Source organism: Strigops habroptila, chromosome 7 (assembly GCF_004027225.2).
Source record: "Strigops habroptila isolate Jane chromosome 7, bStrHab1.2.pri, whole genome shotgun sequence".
Lineage (NCBI taxonomy): Eukaryota > Metazoa > Chordata > Aves > Psittaciformes > Psittacidae > Strigops > Strigops habroptila.
In genome coordinates, this window is record NC_044283.2 from 59,783,897 (window position 1) to 59,801,465 (window position 17,569).

General features: G+C 41.2%; 1 protein-coding gene across 1 annotated transcript in view; it reads left to right on the plus strand.

Moving 5' to 3' along the window:
• ARHGAP24 (Rho GTPase activating protein 24) overlaps positions 1–17,569 on the plus strand; it is a 210,538-nt gene that overhangs the window by 108,940 nt on the left and 84,029 nt on the right. The gene's annotated exons all lie outside the window — the stretch shown is intronic.

The window sequence follows — 17,569 nt, forward strand, 5'->3', positions numbered from 1 at the left end:
TTATGGGTCTGTTACAGGATGCGTGGATGTGGAGTTTGTGTGCATAAGTCTTTGATACATGTGAAGCGTGCGTGCTCTTCCACCAGGTTGTGTGCGTGTTACTTCTGCAGAAACGTGCCTGAGCAGACGCACACTCCAGGCACCAGTTGGAGACTGAAAGACAACTAGAATGGAGTTAATAAATCTAGTGGAAAAAATCTGTTTGAGGAGGGCCATCATGGAATGGGCACTTCTTTCCAGAAGAAGCTAGTTAATTGCAAAAGCCAGAAAAAGCCCACTCTTGTAATTGGAGCCCTGGGACCTAAAATCTGGGAGGTAATGTAATTTGTAGCTTGCTGGAGAACTCTGTCAACATAGAGCAAGCCAAGATGGGAGATTGAATTATCTGTAAAACAGTGTGTGCAAAATTATTTGCTTTCTCCTTCCAAAAATGTAATAAACATGTTAAAAATACAATTTTTCTTTTATTCTTGAAACATCAGTGACTGAAACAAATCACTTAAAAATTCTCAGTAATGATGAGACAGTATTGTCGTGGGTCTGCTATTTCAATTAGTTGAACTTGTGCTGTTCAAGAAAACAGTGAAGCCAGGAAGCTTGGGAAAGAAATGTTAAGCCAGAATCCTCTTAGTTCCTGTTTAGAGAAATGGTTCCTCTTTTAGGCTATTAAAAAGTGTCCAGAGTATCAACTGTGCATTTACTGTCTGAAGAGATTGGCAGTTAATGACTTGTGAGCTTGAACTTAGAAGAGGCAAAGAGATAAAATTGTCCATCTGTGTTGATAGTGTTATGTCTTCTGATTTGTGTTCACAGTTCATATTTCCTGTAGTGTGTGAGGAGCAGTAGTAGTTCATGTGCGTTTCTAAAAACATCAAAATATGCATGAACTGGAATGCAAAAGATTATTAAAATATCACGGTTTGCTGCTTACTATAGCTCATGAGTCCAGTCCACTGCATATTTCTGAATGCCTCACTGACTTTTATGGATTCCTTCTAATAAGGTTTTTAGTGAAAATGCTGAGATTGGGAGTAAACGTGAAATATTTCACTAATATACGGTTTTTTAAGGTCAAGTCATTACCAGAAAGAGAATGATGTACTGCATTTCTTTGAAAGACTGATAGAGCTTTTAAAAAATAATTTGTTAATGCCAATACCCTTGTTCTGCTAGTGCTCTCAGTGGAGAAGGACAAGAATTTGAAACTGTTCCTCTGTCTATGCATCTTCTGTTACTTTGCCCACTGAAACCTAAGAGGTACTGTTTGTCTGCGTTTCCTGGATGAACAATTGAGAGAAAGTGTCCACCTGTTGTTTATGAAAAATTTGCATGGGAAAATGCTGATTTACACATGGTCAGAGAATGGATAAACTTTGTTTTGCAAGGGACGTCAAAGAGCAGCACACCCTTGGGTCTGCAGCTGCCCAAGGAAGCTTTACGCCCCAGCCAGCAGTAGACAGCAGCCTGTTGATGTTTTGCTACTTGGCTGTTGCAGTCCCTGCCATTTGGTGGACAGCAGCACAAGTCAGTAATGGGCCTGGGTGGGAGGGTGGATTGTTCAGATTGTGCATGAAAATGTCATTTTTGCATGCAGGACCTGTTTGAGATGCTGGCAAGGGACAGTGGTTCTGTGTTTTGCTTGTCTGACAGGACATGCAGTACAGCCTTGGTCTCTGGCAGAGGAGGTTTGCTGAAGAGTTGTCTATAACCTACAGTGCCTCCATTTTTTCCAGCACTTTGCTTCCATGCCATTCAATAAAGTGCAGTTATTTCTGTTATTTTTAATGCTTCACATGCACAGTCCAGGAACGTGCTACCAAGAAGCTTTAAACTCTTGTCATTGACACTAGAGCTTTTTGCCATGACTTGAACAGCAAAAAGCGATTCTTAGTGCCTATGCTTATTGAAGTTAAATGAGAAGGTACTTTATGCTTTCAAATGACAGGCTGCTTTTGTCATTTGTCATTAATCTCTCCTTCCCCTTATTTCCCCCCCATTTTTTGACAACTCTCTCCTTTGCTATTCAGGATGGCCAAATACTAGCAACCTGGGGCTGCCTAACAGCTAGAAGATGCCAGTGCTCTGAGACTGATCATGTCCCCTGTATTTGAACTGTTTGCAAAGGCTCTGGAGAAGGCCTGGAAGCAGTGCTGACACACATTTGCATTAATTTTGCAAACTTAAAATTATCTGGGTGTACAGCATCCTTGTTATGCCTGGCTTGCACCGGGTGGCATGAAGAGATGCAATTCAATGAGCCTGTTCTGTGGAAAGGTCACAAAATCAGCATGCACTTTCACTGCATGCTAAAGAAGCATGAAAACCTGAAGCACTGCCAAGCTATTGCCCACCTGTACCCTTGGAACGTGGTGGCGTGGGTGCTCTCATGTTCTTTAGATGTGGTTCCTGCTGGCATTTTTGTGGGTTTAGTACCTTAATGTATCTGTGTAAGGTTACAATTTCCCCAGAACATCAAGCAAATGTTCTGTTTCCTTGAGCAGCTAGAAATCTGATGTAGCATATGTTTGACAATCCTTTTGCTTAAGCAGTTATCTTTGAAGGAACTACCTGCTGTCTCTTACTTTATGGGGATCGCATTTATGCTTATGAAAATACAATTTGAAATTATTTGTAGCTTGATTTAAAGTATTTCAAATGCAGTATGGCATCCTCTGCTTTTATATGTAGTTGAAGGTGAAAACCTGAAGTACTGTTTTCAAGAGATAGTTGAATAAATTTAAAAAATGTGTAGCATTTTAAGGAATTGGGAAATAACAGGGCATTATACTGGAAGAAGCAGCAGAAATGTAGGTTATCTTATCTGTCACAACATTATTCACTTGAGATAAACTCTTTGAAATCTTTTACATTAATTCCTTACTGAGCAGTGCACGTGGGTGTTTTCCTGCTGCTTTTTGAAAGTGGATTGGTACCACTTGTCTACTCAAGTCTGCTTAAAGGAACTGTACACCAAAGCTTAGATGGAAATTCTTGCCTTTCCTCTGGTGCCAAGGGATTTCAACTAGTCATTTTAGCTTTGACAATATTTATTCAGTACTACACAACACAAAATCTCCTAAAGACTTGTGCTTCCTAGTGTGAGTGTCCAACCAGCCTAGCTGCTGCTGGTTGGATGAGCGCAGTTTGGAGTCCGCACAGGCATCGCTTGTTCTGCTGGAGCTTCTGTGGAGCTCTGCATTTCTCACTTCAATTGGTGAATGTTGTCTGCATGAACAAATCCATCTCTCCTTTTCCAAACCACGTCCTACTGGCATCCTGACAACAGAAAGCTAACAAAATGAAACATCATACAGACTACTTGCTTTTCTGTGTGCTCTGAGAGTTAGGGATTTTACACAAACTCCGGATTTATTTCCCAAATTCTTCTTGCAACAGAGAGACATAGGGCCAGATTTATGTCAAGGAATCCTGACCCACTGGAAGGAGACCTGGCAGACATGGGGGGCAAGCAGATCAGCTGGGCGATCTTGGGCAAGGGAGGCCACCTGCAGTCCAAGCTGTGTTAGCAGCAGGGTGAGAGAAGGATGAGAGTGTGAGAAAGTAGTCCAGTCTGGGCTGTCCAGCACAAGGAAGACCCTGATGTACTAAGTTGTTAGGGGCATGGCTGGGGCAGTGACAGAAGAGGAGAAGCTGAGGGAGGTGGCTCTTTTTAGTCTTGAAAAGGTAAAGGCGACTCCATGCTGCTGTCTGCAGCTACATGATGGAGGGGAGTACAGAGAAGGGAAAAGAGAAAGACAAAAATGCACCCCCCAAGTAAGCATTAGTATATTGTTGGCTGTTTTTACAGCAGGCTTTTGACTGCGTAGGTAGTTGAATAAAAGTCTTGCCTCACAGGGATAAGGCAAAGGAGATGCACATGTTTTTTGCACTAATATAATTGCTAGAGGTTTATTTTGCTCCCTTCAACATAAGGCAGCCTAAATCCCACTGCATCAGAGCAGCTCAGCACCTTTCTCCCTTCTATTCTGACTTTTCCTTTCTGTGTAAGAGAGAGTTTCCAGCTTCAGTGCTTCCAGGGATCCTCCTGGTTATGTGCTGTGTCCCAGCTGGGGCTAGCTAGCAACAGGCATCCATATGGGAGGAATTTATATTGTCTGAGAGGCCTGAACACTGAAGTACTGTAAATGGTGTTTTCACACACTGCAGCTAATTCCCACAGTTTCCATTGCTTTAGGCTGTTGCTTCTGATGAAAAACAAACAGAATGGTCTGGGAGCTGAGGAATGTAGTCTGAAGCGCAGTCAGCACGAGGCCTGTGCTCCAGTGTACAACTGGAGTCCAAAAGGGGACTGTGTAACACCTGTACAAAAGAGGACAGTCCGAGCACGGTGCTCAGCGCTCCTCAGTGTCAAGACTCCAGTTCTCAGAGGTTTCCAGAGCTTTCAGGACCCAGCAGTGTAATGGGCTTCAGTGGCTGGATGCTTTACTCTGCCAGCAAATTGAAGTGATTCCTTGAAGACATACTCAGAGCAAGTTTCAACACTGAACTTGTAGCTTCAGTAAAGCAGTTTTCCAGTCATGAGTGAGTAAATGGAAATACTACTGGGAAAATTCTTACCGAAGAATTATTTGGAAGTACGCTGAGCAAGCACAGCGAGCATATCACGTGGCTTTGTATTCTGTTAGGATGACCATGTATGTAATGATGCTGTGGCATCTTGTTCATACTGCTGCCTGCCTTTTGCTCAAGCTCTCTACACCTGGTCTTTTCCTGTAGTCTGTTGCTTGACTCCCCCTTGCAGTTTGCATGCTGCATTTTCTCATGAGGTGGAATGTACGCAAAAAAAGAAAAGAAAAAAAATCTCATTTGGAAAGTACTTAATAATTCTTCAAGTGTCCATGTCACGTGGTTCCAAAAGCTCATACGGATCATTAGCACGTGTTTATCACAGCCACAAATAATTCTCTGATTCTCACATTGAACAAACTCAGCCTTTTCTGAGGCGTCCCTTGCACAACAAAATATCTTGCTATCTGCAGCATCTAGGGATTTTTCCTTGGCTAATTCTGCCAAACCTGAGGAATTGCCCTTTCTCTTCTGCATTCTGTCAAACTGACTTACTGTGTTTTAGCATAAAAAATAATTGAATTTATTTTTTTTTCCCCTGTGAGCTGCTGGTGAACATCAACCAAGTCATTCTCACAGTATCCAGTCACCTGCTGTGAAAAATTAACAGTAGGGTTTCTCTTAGGGAAACCCTTTCATATTTTACCTAGATGTAAAAAATTACTGTGCTCTAAGAGCTTGTTGCCAGTGCTACCAGGACCTTTCCATTCTTCCCTGTATAAAAATCAAGACAATCAAATGAAACTTTAAATGAGCAAACTGCATTGTCAGTGGAACTTCACACACTGCACGTCTGCCTTTGGTTATTTGAGTGCTGGGAAATAAAGGTAAACCTGCCTTGTTACATAAAATACCACACAAAGACACAATTTTGTTGGGAAGTGAGTCATCAAGGTTCAGTTGAGTTTTCATCATCAGGGTTAGCTGGTACCTTATCATCAGTAGCATTGGCTTTTTGGGGCCCACAGATGCCCAAAGACTTGCAGAATCTTCCTGATACTACTAATGTGCCTGCGCAGTCTTGCAGAAGGTTGCTTGTAGGTGAACGCCACAGACTTGCGTGGTTCATACAGCTTAGGCTGAGATGCGTGAGTCAGCCCTGGCCCTGAGAAGAAAACCAGTTTCTGGGTAATAATGGGATGAATGTTTCTGAGCTATCTGGGAATGCCACAGCCAGCACTCTCCCTTCACTCCCTCTGGGAGATGCTGTAGCTGCGTGCATGCATGACATGCCGTAGAGCTGAGGAGGAAGGAGTATGTGCAGTTTTGACTGCTTTTCCTCCTCTTGGCTGCATTCTGGGAAAAGAAGGGGGAATATTTGAGTTGTATTAACCAGATGAGATGTTACAGCTTAGTATTGTCACCAACGCATAGGCTCTGACTTTGTGAATGCGACGTGAGCTCCCAGCAGAACTGCATGGGTTTGTATGACAAGGAATCGCTGGGGACACAGAGTATTCAGTGCTTAATGTGCTTAGGAGTATTTCCCTTGTGACCTGTAGCACTTCTCGTTTTGGTCATGGTATTCAGAAACTTCATTTGAGGTCACAGAGGTTCCAGAGAGTTGTCAGCTGGGGACACTCGATTGTTCCAGGGTGCAGCTGCCACGGCAATAAGCAACCTCTGTGCAGGGCTGGCTTTCTGTCCTCCTGTAGGGAAAAACAGCAGAGCCAAATACACGTTGCTCTGAAATGGGAAGAGTTTGTGCTTTATACTACACTGTCTCTGTATATGCATCTATAAAATCCCATTTTAATTTGGACGTGAGTGTAAAAGGGAATTCTGAAGAGAAGTAAGAGGTTGAGTCAGTAATAATTATGCTTATGAAGTTTTTTTTTCAGTTTCCTTCGGAAAAGAGGATCCTGGTTTCCAAGCCCTTTGTCAGTGCTTTCCTCTCCCCCTTGCAGCAGCCAGCTGATCTCCCTTGACATAACTGACTGTAAACTTAGTATGTATACAGGGATATTGGGAAGGGGGGTTGTCCAGCCTGGAAATGTCTGCTGAGAAACTGGCTGGCTGCATCAATGTAGTTGCGAAGTGCATGAACCTCTATTTGTGATGGCATTATAGAGCATGAAACTGAAAGTCAGTCACCAAAAGCTTGAGTATATTTTGTATGTGCATGAAAAGTTTTGTAGTTTTCTGAAGTTAGTGAAGACACAGAGCAGATCAGGGACAGTGGCATGTTTCCTCTCTGGCATGTCTGTTCCCAGAACTGTTTCATCTCTGGAGTTGTCATGGATGCAGCCATGGCAGGCCATAATGAACTGGTCCAAAAAAAGAAAAGGGAAGCTATCCACTTGGAGCCACATTTTTCCCATAAGCCCTAGACCTTTAATCCTAATAACTGTAAACAAACCCTGACCTGGAAAAATCTTTTCATTTTCTTTTTTTCCCTTCAAGTGTGGGAAGAGAAGTCTCACTCCTTAACCTTTGCACAACCACAATTAATCTAATTTCCTACTCATCATGACCTAGTGATTTGGAAATTGCAACCACTCTTAATTTGATTTTTCTTCCTATGTTTTTTATGTTATGTTTTTGTTGTTTCCCCTGTTCTTGTTTTTGGTTCACTGTTGGTTCATTAAACTTCAGTCACAAATACCAGCTGGAGGGCACACAGCTTGTGGTCATTTCAGCTAATCAGACATTTGTAGATCAGAAGGGGCTATTGCATGTGTACATGAAAACCTAGGGCACTCTCGTATTGTTCCTTCCCACCTTGGAAGTCTTTGGCCCATCACAGTTTTCTCATTATGTTGGCCCACCAGGATACATACTCTTTAGAGAGTTTAGCATAATAATACTCTTCTTTTTCCTACTGGATTCAAAAAGCTGTGCCATCCTCTGTTCCCTGCTGCTACTGTTCTTGCACAGTATTTTGAAAGTTAGCATGGGCATACTAGCACGTTAGAAAGCAACTTATATTTTGCTGTGTTTTCAGACAGCAGGTATAATCCAACTATTGCAGCTGAGATGGGAGAGTGCCAGCAGATCCATGCTAAGTCATATATTTTTTTTTTGTCTTCTATCACTTAAAAAAAAAGGGATTAAACTGGCATTAGAAGAAAATCGTGTTTTGTATTCCTGTAAGAAGTGCCCTAACTTTTAGTTCAGATGTCCCGTAAAATGGCAATAGTTTGATCAGCAGCTGCCACTAGCTTTGCTTTAAACCATTAACAGCAAGTGTTCAGATCTCAAGAGATGTTTTAATCTTCCTTTAGCAGAAATGTTCTGGGAAAATGATAAACGTATGCTGCTTTACATTAAAAAGTAATAATAAACAAATTGAGTTATGGGTTATGATGGGCAGCTTTTCTTATATACTTTTCTTAGGGACAAAATCCCAGGGGTGCACACCTCTCCAAAGAGCAAAAGAGGTAACCTTTTTTTTCCTCAAATGTCTTCCATTTGCTAAAGGCTCCACAAAAAATGTTCATTTTAAGCATAATATCAGCAAGACTTTGATTAGCACAATACCTCGAACTCCCTGTCACCACATAGCATAACATCTTTTCCCATGCCTAAGTTGAATTGCCACAAATCCAGCAGTTCCCACGGCTTATTACAAATTCTTTCCACTAAAATTGTTGAATCTTGGAATTCAGGCTATCGAACATTGCATCTGTGAAAGTAATGAATCGTACACCATAATAAATCCTGAGTGATTTGAGATTGCTTCCTTAACTGTTTTCTATCTTCTACCTGCTCTTGCAAGTTTTCTGTTTTTATTTGTTTAACCTTTTTTGTTGTTACTTAGAATTATCCCATCTGTGAACAATATTATTTTTTTCTGAACACTTTATCACTGAGATTGGAAGGACAACATCATCTCAAGCACAGTTGGTATTTTCTTACTTTGTTTGCAAAAGAAAGGTGCATTCTTCAAAATGTTGCATGAGTAAAAATATTTGTATATTTTTCAAAAGTCATAGTGGAGAAATATACAATTATGAGATTTTCAAGACCAGTATGTGCAACTCATGCTGTAAGCGAGCAGACTGCCTTCACTAAGCTTCAGTGGCTAAATTCAAAGAAAAACAAGTGTAAGTGATAATAGAAATTGTGAACAAATGATATTTCAGTGGGGTTTTTTTTAATCATACCAGACATTATTCTTAATAGAAAAGGTAACTTTGCTGGGAGTTATTTTAATAATGTGATAGATGGTAATTTAAATTCTCTCTTCACAGTCACATTGCTGCATATGGGTATATATACGCTGAAAATTCAGTAGTCTAGTGACTCCCAAAGGATTTGGCTGCATAATTAGATCACTTTACAGCTGAACAGTCACTAAACCCCAAAGTTCAAGATGTCTTGCTCCTCCAGAGCATATGTACCAAAGAAAGGAAAAACTTATAAAAATTGGCCTGACTTCTTTCAGAGTAACACAGTGGTTTGGGGATATGCTTGTTCTTTCTGTGAAGTAAAACAAGACGTCCCTCAGAGGTTGCTCTTTTCTGTATGGATTTTTTTTTTCTTCCTTTTTTTCCTTCTCTTAAAATAAACAAGATCAGCTTGAGCTTTCTAAAACTTTTATTGGAAATCTTTTTCCCAGAGGTGAAGGAAGTGTTTGAATGAGTTTCCAATTAACAAAAAAAAAAAGCCCCTTACTAATATTAATTAGCTAAATACCCATTAAAGTAGTGAAAAAAACCCAAAAGAGTATCAAGTCTATAAATGTGTTGTATTTCCTTCCCTTGTCCAGCTCAAAGCAGGTGTTAGTTTAGATGTCTTGATAACTGGGAGGGATCTCCAGCAGCAGGTCAGTTATGTGCATTGCAAAGCAGAACTGGCTCTGTGGGTCACTCTACGAGTAATGAGTTGCACAAGATAACAGTGGAAGAGTAGCAAGGGCGTATTGGCTAAGTGGGGAGGGGCAGTGTTGGGGTATGTGGGCTGCCACTGGAGTAGCCCATTGCCCATTCTGCACTTGACAAGGTGTTTTTCATCTCTCATCTTTTGGGAGCAGAGCCCACAATGTCTCCTTGTGTGTGTGTTTGGGGTACCTGCCCTTGCCGGGCTCCTTCATAAGGCTCAGCCCTCCTTGGACCAACAGTGATGTGTGCATCTCTTGCACCCATGAGTGTTTTAGGGGAAGGTGCAAATGGTTTTTAGAGCTAATGGGGGATGTTAGAACCATTTCACAAGGCATTTTCTTATCCTGTACAAGATCAAAACAGCACTGTGATGATCTGAGTTCATTTTACTTACCACCTACGTTTGAGGAGTGCAGTGTAACATACGCTTCCCTATGTTCACATCTTCTTTTATTACTCCCAGTTATGTACTCTATACAGTATCCAAAGAAATTACTGTTCGGCTATTTCCCACCAAGGCTAATTCTTCTGTTAACAGACATTGATTCAGATGGTCACCCCTACGTCAAAGCTAGGACAACTGGACTGACATCTACTTACAAGAATTATCTTTATTTCTGTTATTAAATTAGCAAACAAATAAGATCTTTACAATGTTTTTGAAAGGACAGGGAGCAAAACTGGGTACCATGCCACTTACTACAGATGCATAGTGTTTCAAGTGATCCATCTGCCGTTAGTGCAAATAGATATCATGTTAAAATGGAGGAAGATTACATTCGTAATTGCTCAACATTTATCTTTTTCTTGAAACATTTATGGTTCATGAAACATTTATACTCATTTATGCTAAGAAGCAAGTAGAAAATAAGTGATTGCACCGGGTCTTAGTTTTTTGAGACACAAGTACACAGTTGTGTTCAGTAAACTTGAAAATGAAGGAATAATTTACCAGCTATCTTATATGTGGACATCTCAGCATTATGTCCTGTTCTGCAAAAAGATATTCCATCTTCTCTAAGAGCTGAGTACAGTTGGATTTTGTCATAAAGTAGCTAAGAATAAGTGCTTAATGAGAAAGAAATTGCTGCTGAAATTATAGTAATTATGTAATAACTAGTCCCTAATTCATCAGGAAATTTACTCCATGTTCATTTCCTTTATACCGTCTCTCGGTACATTAGCTTTGGGCAGGAAAAAGTTACTGTGCATATAAGGCACACTTAGGGATCCATAGTAGTGGTCTGTGAATCCCCAGCCTACATCTGGAGCACTGTCTGGCTTCCTTATGACAACTGAGCAGGGTCAGACCAGCCTTCTAGTCCTGTCCTTTTATGTTTTAATTAACCTGCCTGTGAACTGCTCATCTCCAGGCTCCCTCAAGATAAAAATCATTCCTGGGCTGAAAAGAAATCTTTTCTACCTCCTGAAGACATCTATTATGTGTTTCTCTGTATGAACTAATAGTTCATTTCCTCCTTCCTTGTGTTGCGGGCATGGCAAACCCCACCTGCTGAAGTGAAGGGAGGCTAGGGCCAAGCCAAAGCAGCTCTGATGTTAAGCAGTATCTTATAAACCCAAGTGCGAGAGACTTCAGAAGGAAGCTGTTCATTTGGTAGTTCTGTATAAGTGCATGCTTACGTAATGTCAAATAACTTAGTGTTTCATAGAATCATAGAATGGTTAGAGTTGGAAGTGACCTTAAAGATCATTAGTTCCAACCCTCCTGCCACAGGAAGGGACACCTTCCATTAGACCAGGTTGGTCAAAGCCCCATCCAGCCTGGCTTTGAACGCTTCCAGGGATGGGGCAGCCATATCTTCTCTGGCCATCTACCACACCAGCTAAATATGAGCAATGGGATGCACAAATGTGGGTGTAAAAGGAAAAAGAGAAGTTGTACAGTAATTTTTATAAATGGGTTTTGGGTGATCAGTTATGTTAGACGATGCTGAAGATCCTTTCATGTCCTTTTAAGGTTTTGTTCCTCTTCTTTTTGCACTATCCCGAGTGCTATGAAGTGTAACTTTACATTTACAGCTTGTGACTCACCTAAACGTGGACCCAGGCAGTTTTTCAGCCTCTTCTAATATTCACTTGAAATCAAGTGAGCCACTTGCTACCTAACTGCTTTGATTTTCATACAGATAAACTGAAGTGATGGTAGCTGAGTTTGAAAAGTTCTCTGAGCAATTCTTATGGAAGACAGGTAATATCTCTGTTAAAACTGCTTCCATAGACGACAGTTCTTATTGTCTTGGAGCATCTCTGATTCAAGAGCTTTTGCATAGAATCACAAAAAGGATAAAATTTGCCTGGAATGCTCTTTGTTCAGACGGCAGGTCTCTGGTAGGAGAGGATGGCACTTCTGCACAGTGCCTCCTTTGCAACTTGACAGCCCTGACTGTTTCTTTTGAAAGCTCCTTGCCCTTCTCCATTGTGTGTCTGACCCTGCAGCATTCCTGTGTGCCTCTGGCTCTTTGAACAGTTTTTTGAGATAAAACTGCTCAGTGTGATACATTGCATATTTTAGGTTTTGGAAGCGTAACCTGCCTAGCTAGAAAAGAAAATGTTACCCCATCAAAATGTAGTATTGTCTTACACCGGTTCAGATGCCCTCCATAAACAGAGCAGAGGGTCACACTTGCTTCCAAGAGTTGTGTCCCTTTGACATTGCTGGCAATTATTTTGCTTTCATTGGTAACTCGATTGCTTTTTGTAATGTAAACGTTTTAAAAACGTTTCATTCATGTGATTCAGTCTCTGGGGCAAAAGCTTGCTGGCACCTCTGCCTTCCCTTGTCCAGATCTGCTCTGCGCAGAAGGGGTGGATCATGCATGGGTTGCAGCTCTGGTTTGGACGGCAGGGTGCATGGTGAGGCTCTTGCACATGCAGGTTTCACTTTGCTATGGATGCTCTTGATACCACCAAAATGTGAATTATGACACAGGCTTTCTCTTGTCTTAGTCAAGCTGATCTCCAAGTTCTTTTTTCCAGTTTTAACTTGTGACTAGGTTTTCATGGGAACAGTTAAGATTAAAAAAATGTGGAGAAAGACCTATTTAAAATTAAGGCATGCTTTTCATCATTAAAGGTTTTTCTACTGAAATCTTAAAAAAGGCTGCCTCTAATCATATGGTGTTTTCTCAAAGCAAATGACTTTCACCAAGGAACTTGGCTTACACTGTCCTGTAGAGTAGCCAATGGAGAAGTAATATTTGCGAGATTTGACATGAGAGATCAGTAGGGATGTAAATAGTGTAGTCCTTCAAAAGACACGGTAGTCAGAGCAATCATCCTGCAGCTTTGACAAATTTACTAACATCTGTTCGGGTGCCATTTCTGCTGTACCGACCTGCCATTAACCATGGAGAGGGAAAGGGTTTTAATTAAATGAGCAGATTGACATGTTAAATTTTGATACGATCGTGCCATCTGGGTGGGTTATATTTGTAATTCTCTTCACAGCTTCTTAGATTTAAGGTATACTTCAGAGATGCCCCAGTTATTGTCAGGAAGGTGCAGTGACCCTAGAGCACTGGGGTTACTAAGTCAAAGTGTCAGGCTTTAAGTATTTGTAACAAGATGTATATTGCAGCATTTCATTTCTGAGCTGCATAGTTTTCCTTTTATAACTTTGCTATTAGGTCTTGTTTTACTTACACATCACTACCTATGTAGTGCTAGCCACAACTGCTGCTGTAGATTTTAGGTAGTACAAGGTATATGAAAATTATTTATTTACCATAACTAAGCCTCAGTCAATAGATAGTCAGTATGGGACAGAAATTAAGAAACATTTAAGATGTGCCTTAGCCAGGCCACATTGCTGATGCTGAGTTGGCTCACTGCTCGTGTTCCTCAGGGTGGAAGAATGGTATGGCTGGTAGAGGAGGAGAAGTCTGATGCTAGAGAGCTGTTGCCAACAAGAGACTGCATTTTAACTGGGGGTGTAGTATGGGAGGCTCTGCAGGAGCTGCTGTTGCTGTGCAGACAGATGACTGTCTACTGGTACAGCCACTATTGGTGAGGATTTTATGTAGGCCAGAACTGCCATGGAACATGGATGAGTAAAAAAACCACATTGTTCATCTATTTATTCCCTGCTACCAATGTGTTGCTGGGTTCGTATCAAACACTCAGCTGAAGAGAAGTTTGCTCTTAATTCAGATGGAAATTGGTAAGTAAAATTTTGCAATGCTTTAAATGCATAAACATAGAATCACATAATAGTTTGGGTTGGAAGGGACTTTCAAACTCCCTGCAATGAGCAGGGACATCTTCAACTAGATCAGATTGCCCAGAACCACATCCAGCCTGGCCTTGAATGTCTCCAGGGATGGTGCATCCACCACCTCTCTGGGCAACCTCTTCCAATATTGTACCACCCTCATTGTAAAACATTTCTTCCTCACGTCCAGACTGAACCTCCCCTCTTTTATTTTAACATCATTACCTCTCGTCCTATTGCAACAGGCCCTGCTAAAAAGTTTCTTCCCCATCTCTCTTATAGGCCCCTTTCAAGTACTGGAAGGCCAAAATAATGTGCTGAGTGTATTCAGCTTATGCTTTAGTATTTGTTATCCCTTCAATTTGTAATAGATTAGAGCATGGTGTTTCATATGATGAGATGCAGCTATAAATAAAAGGCTTTTATAGGTTTAGAGAAAATCATTATACAGTTTAATTGTGTAGACAGGTTCAATTCCCAGGGAGGCCAAGAGGGACATGAATTGATAATATTAATCCAGAATCAATATTATTTAAGTTTTTGAACTATACTGATCCAACTTTTTAATGGAATGGTCTGTTTCTGCTGAAGTAGCAAGTGGATTGTGGCTGGTGTATTACCTGAATTGGGCTTCCTCTTATATAGGGCTAAAGTAGCTGGTGAACAGATGAATCCTGTGGGGAGCTGGTACTGCTATACTGGTATTGGACTATGTAGGCTTAGGTAACTACTTACCTGTCTGCCAACAGTCCCTGAGTGAGATCATGTTTACGTTGCGATATATGAGCTCAAGCAAAATACTGCCTGCTTCCTGCCTTTTCAACTGCAGGATGGTGTCTCAAATGTTGCAGCAACCTAAAGGAAAGGATTTGTCAGGACTTGAAGAGATATAAGGGTCTGAACAACTGTATAGGAGGCTATGGATAAATCTAGTAGTCTGGGTAAAGTGCAGGAAACCAGCTTCAGACTCTCAAAGTAACAACTTTTACTTTAGTTTTTATGTATCCAGTTTCTTCAAAATATAAGAACTAGGACCTAGGTTCTCTTTGGAGAGCTAGGCCACCTTTTATCCAAGAGGTAGCAAACTTCCTGGCAAATGCCCACGACTTGCACTGATTTTCTTCTCAGTTTTTGTGTAATCACTGTAACTGCAGGAATCGTTGAGCTGTTTCAGTTTGTATAAAGGATGTCACCTAAGACAGGTTTGTAAATCTGATGATGCCAGACTGTAGCTCATCTAGTACATGGAAGGACACTGGGGTTTTATAAGTGCTGTTAGTCTGGCTGCAATACCATGCCTGTGTACACATTTTGCATGGATAGGCTTTAAAGAGAAAGCAATATGAGCATCAAATGAAAAGTCACGTGCTACTAGGTGTAGGTATAAAGCCAAGGAACGGAGTTAGAGAAGAATACACAAAAATAAGGGAAATTTATGCTTCTGATAGTGAATGCACATCTGCAGTTTGGAAATTTTATATTTGTAGTATTAATGAGAAATTCATGTATGCTTTTGAAGTACTCTTACTCCAGTTGAAATTATTTAAAGGATTTTTATAGGACGCAAAATATCCTGTGTGTCATACTGTTTCTGAAGGTTGCCTGTCACTATACAACTGCACTGGTTGGAAGAAGTTTTCATTATTGATCCTTCGGTAAATAGTACTGGCTGTTTCCATATGTAATTAAACAGTCTCCTGGTATGACAGTGTGTAGGATACAGGCACATGTAGAATACCTAGGCCAAGGCTTTGTGGGTGCTTGTGGAGTGTGTGTGTATGTCACATGCAGAGACTGATCCTCCTTAACACAGAGTTGAGTTTGATTTTGCTTAGTTCCTCAAAGTTCTCAATATGCTTGTAATAGACACAGGTGCACATAGGAAACAGGAGCCTTCAGGGTGTCTCAGTTTCTTGGCACTTCGTAAGGATTACATCTTTGGGGTGAGAATTTGTGAATCTTTTTCACCTTTTCTCAATTGTCCTTGGAAAAGTGTGCAATTGAGGAAAGTATAGGAAAAGGTTATCCAAACAGTGTAAGACCGTGCTGAGCTTGGAAGTAAATTGGATTGGTTCAGGGTTAATTACAGTATAAAAATTCACATTCTTGTTTCCCAAAGGAGGAAGTGAAACTGCATCTTGTGTTCATGTCCACAGGTGTCAGGGTTGCAATGAACCTAGAGGTCAGGGAAGCATAGCTTGGTGGAAGGCTCTAACCAGCCCTGTCGAAGTAAAAAGCCCATAAATATCATTGGAGCTGTGAATCTATGCCCAAGCCTCTGTTTGTGTGTAAAACTGATCCTTCACAGAGTGCTGGCAACAAGCTGAGATGTTTTCTGACAGGGATCAGTTCTCAGCACGTTTTGATCCTGCCCTTTGGAAGATACTTGTAACTTCTCTGAACTCACTGAGAAATGAGGGTTTTTCTGAGTAGCTGCTAAAAATTGTGCAGTGAGTGACAACTGAGCTCCAACAGCCAGCAAAAATGGGCTGTTGAGGTAGGAGGCTCTTTGGAGTGGTAAGTTCTGGGGTCCCTCAGGGATGCCCACCCCATACTGCAGCTCAGCAAGCCAAATTGGAAATAAGATGATGGCTATCCCCCATGTTCACTGCAGAACAGGGGTGTGTGCTGAGCGCACCTCTACCCTGGGCAAAGCAAATACATAATTTATTTTAACCTAGTTAGCGATGGAGCAGCAGTAGTGGAGTGAGTAGTGGCAATGGTTAGGGAATGAATGCATTACATTTCTGTTCCTGGAGCTGCCTCTCTCAGGTCTGCTTTAGATATCACTGTTGCCTCGTTGCATTCGTTTTGCTATCTGTGGAAAGGGGATAAAAATATTTATCCACTTACTGCAACCTAGAGGAATACTCTGTTTATGTAATTCCTTTCTCAAACATATTTTATGAACATTAGGCATAGGAATAACTGTTCTCTTGTTTTAGTCCCCGGAAGACAGTAGTTAGTGCCCAGCAGACCCTTATTATTCTAGGATTTACCTATGAGGAATATGGAAAATGAGTATTCACTACTGTTCTTCTGTCTCTGCTTATACACTGCACAAAAGCACATTTGTGGACAGAAGCAAGATTTCTGCCTGCTTCCTGTGTTTTCCCTTGTCCCTTTCTCAAAGGTACAAAGTACAATGCAAAGTACAGAAATTTAGCTTTACCTTCCAGCTTGCTGTTGAGTCCATGTTTCTGGAATAACCTACTGATCCTAGCTGTCAAGTTGCAGAAGATGTGTCTGTGAGGTGGGAAATGGTGGTGCACAGCTAATTATCCCCTTATCGCTGTTCTCCTCTGCTGGAAACTTTGGAATAAATATAAGCTTACATTACTCTGTGCTTTAATGGGAAAGGAACAATAGTTGATCTCCTGGCAGAGACCAAGTTACACAGGACAAGACAGGTCTCTTCTGCCATCAATGCTGTAATTCAGAAAAACTACCAGGGTCCATATGTGTGATCTATGTATTATTATAAATTAGCTGTAAGTCACAGTTTTCTGTAGGACCCTTGAAGGTCCCACAGATGATACAAAAAAACAAAGCACTTTTAGGGAAGCATGTTTCTACCCTCTCAGGAAAACGGTGGTTATCAGCATCTCAGCATCTAATTTAGCATAGCCTAGCAGAAATTATAGTATTGACAAGTGTGTCTGAGAGTTGGCAGGTAACAGAAAGCATACCCAGAAGTTTTAAAAGAGAAGAGTGTATGTCTCACTTTCGGTAAGCCTCTCTGTCCAGAACAAGAAGAAGTAACAGGACAGAGTCCATCTACCACATGTGCCCTGCCCTTGGCCTCTTTTACTGAGTATCAAGGTGTTACTGATTACAGACATTTTTATGGTGATGCTTCTCCAGCAGCAATGGGAGCGAACTACTGTCTCTTTTCATTGGAGCTGCTTTGCTGATGTCAGGCTATGGC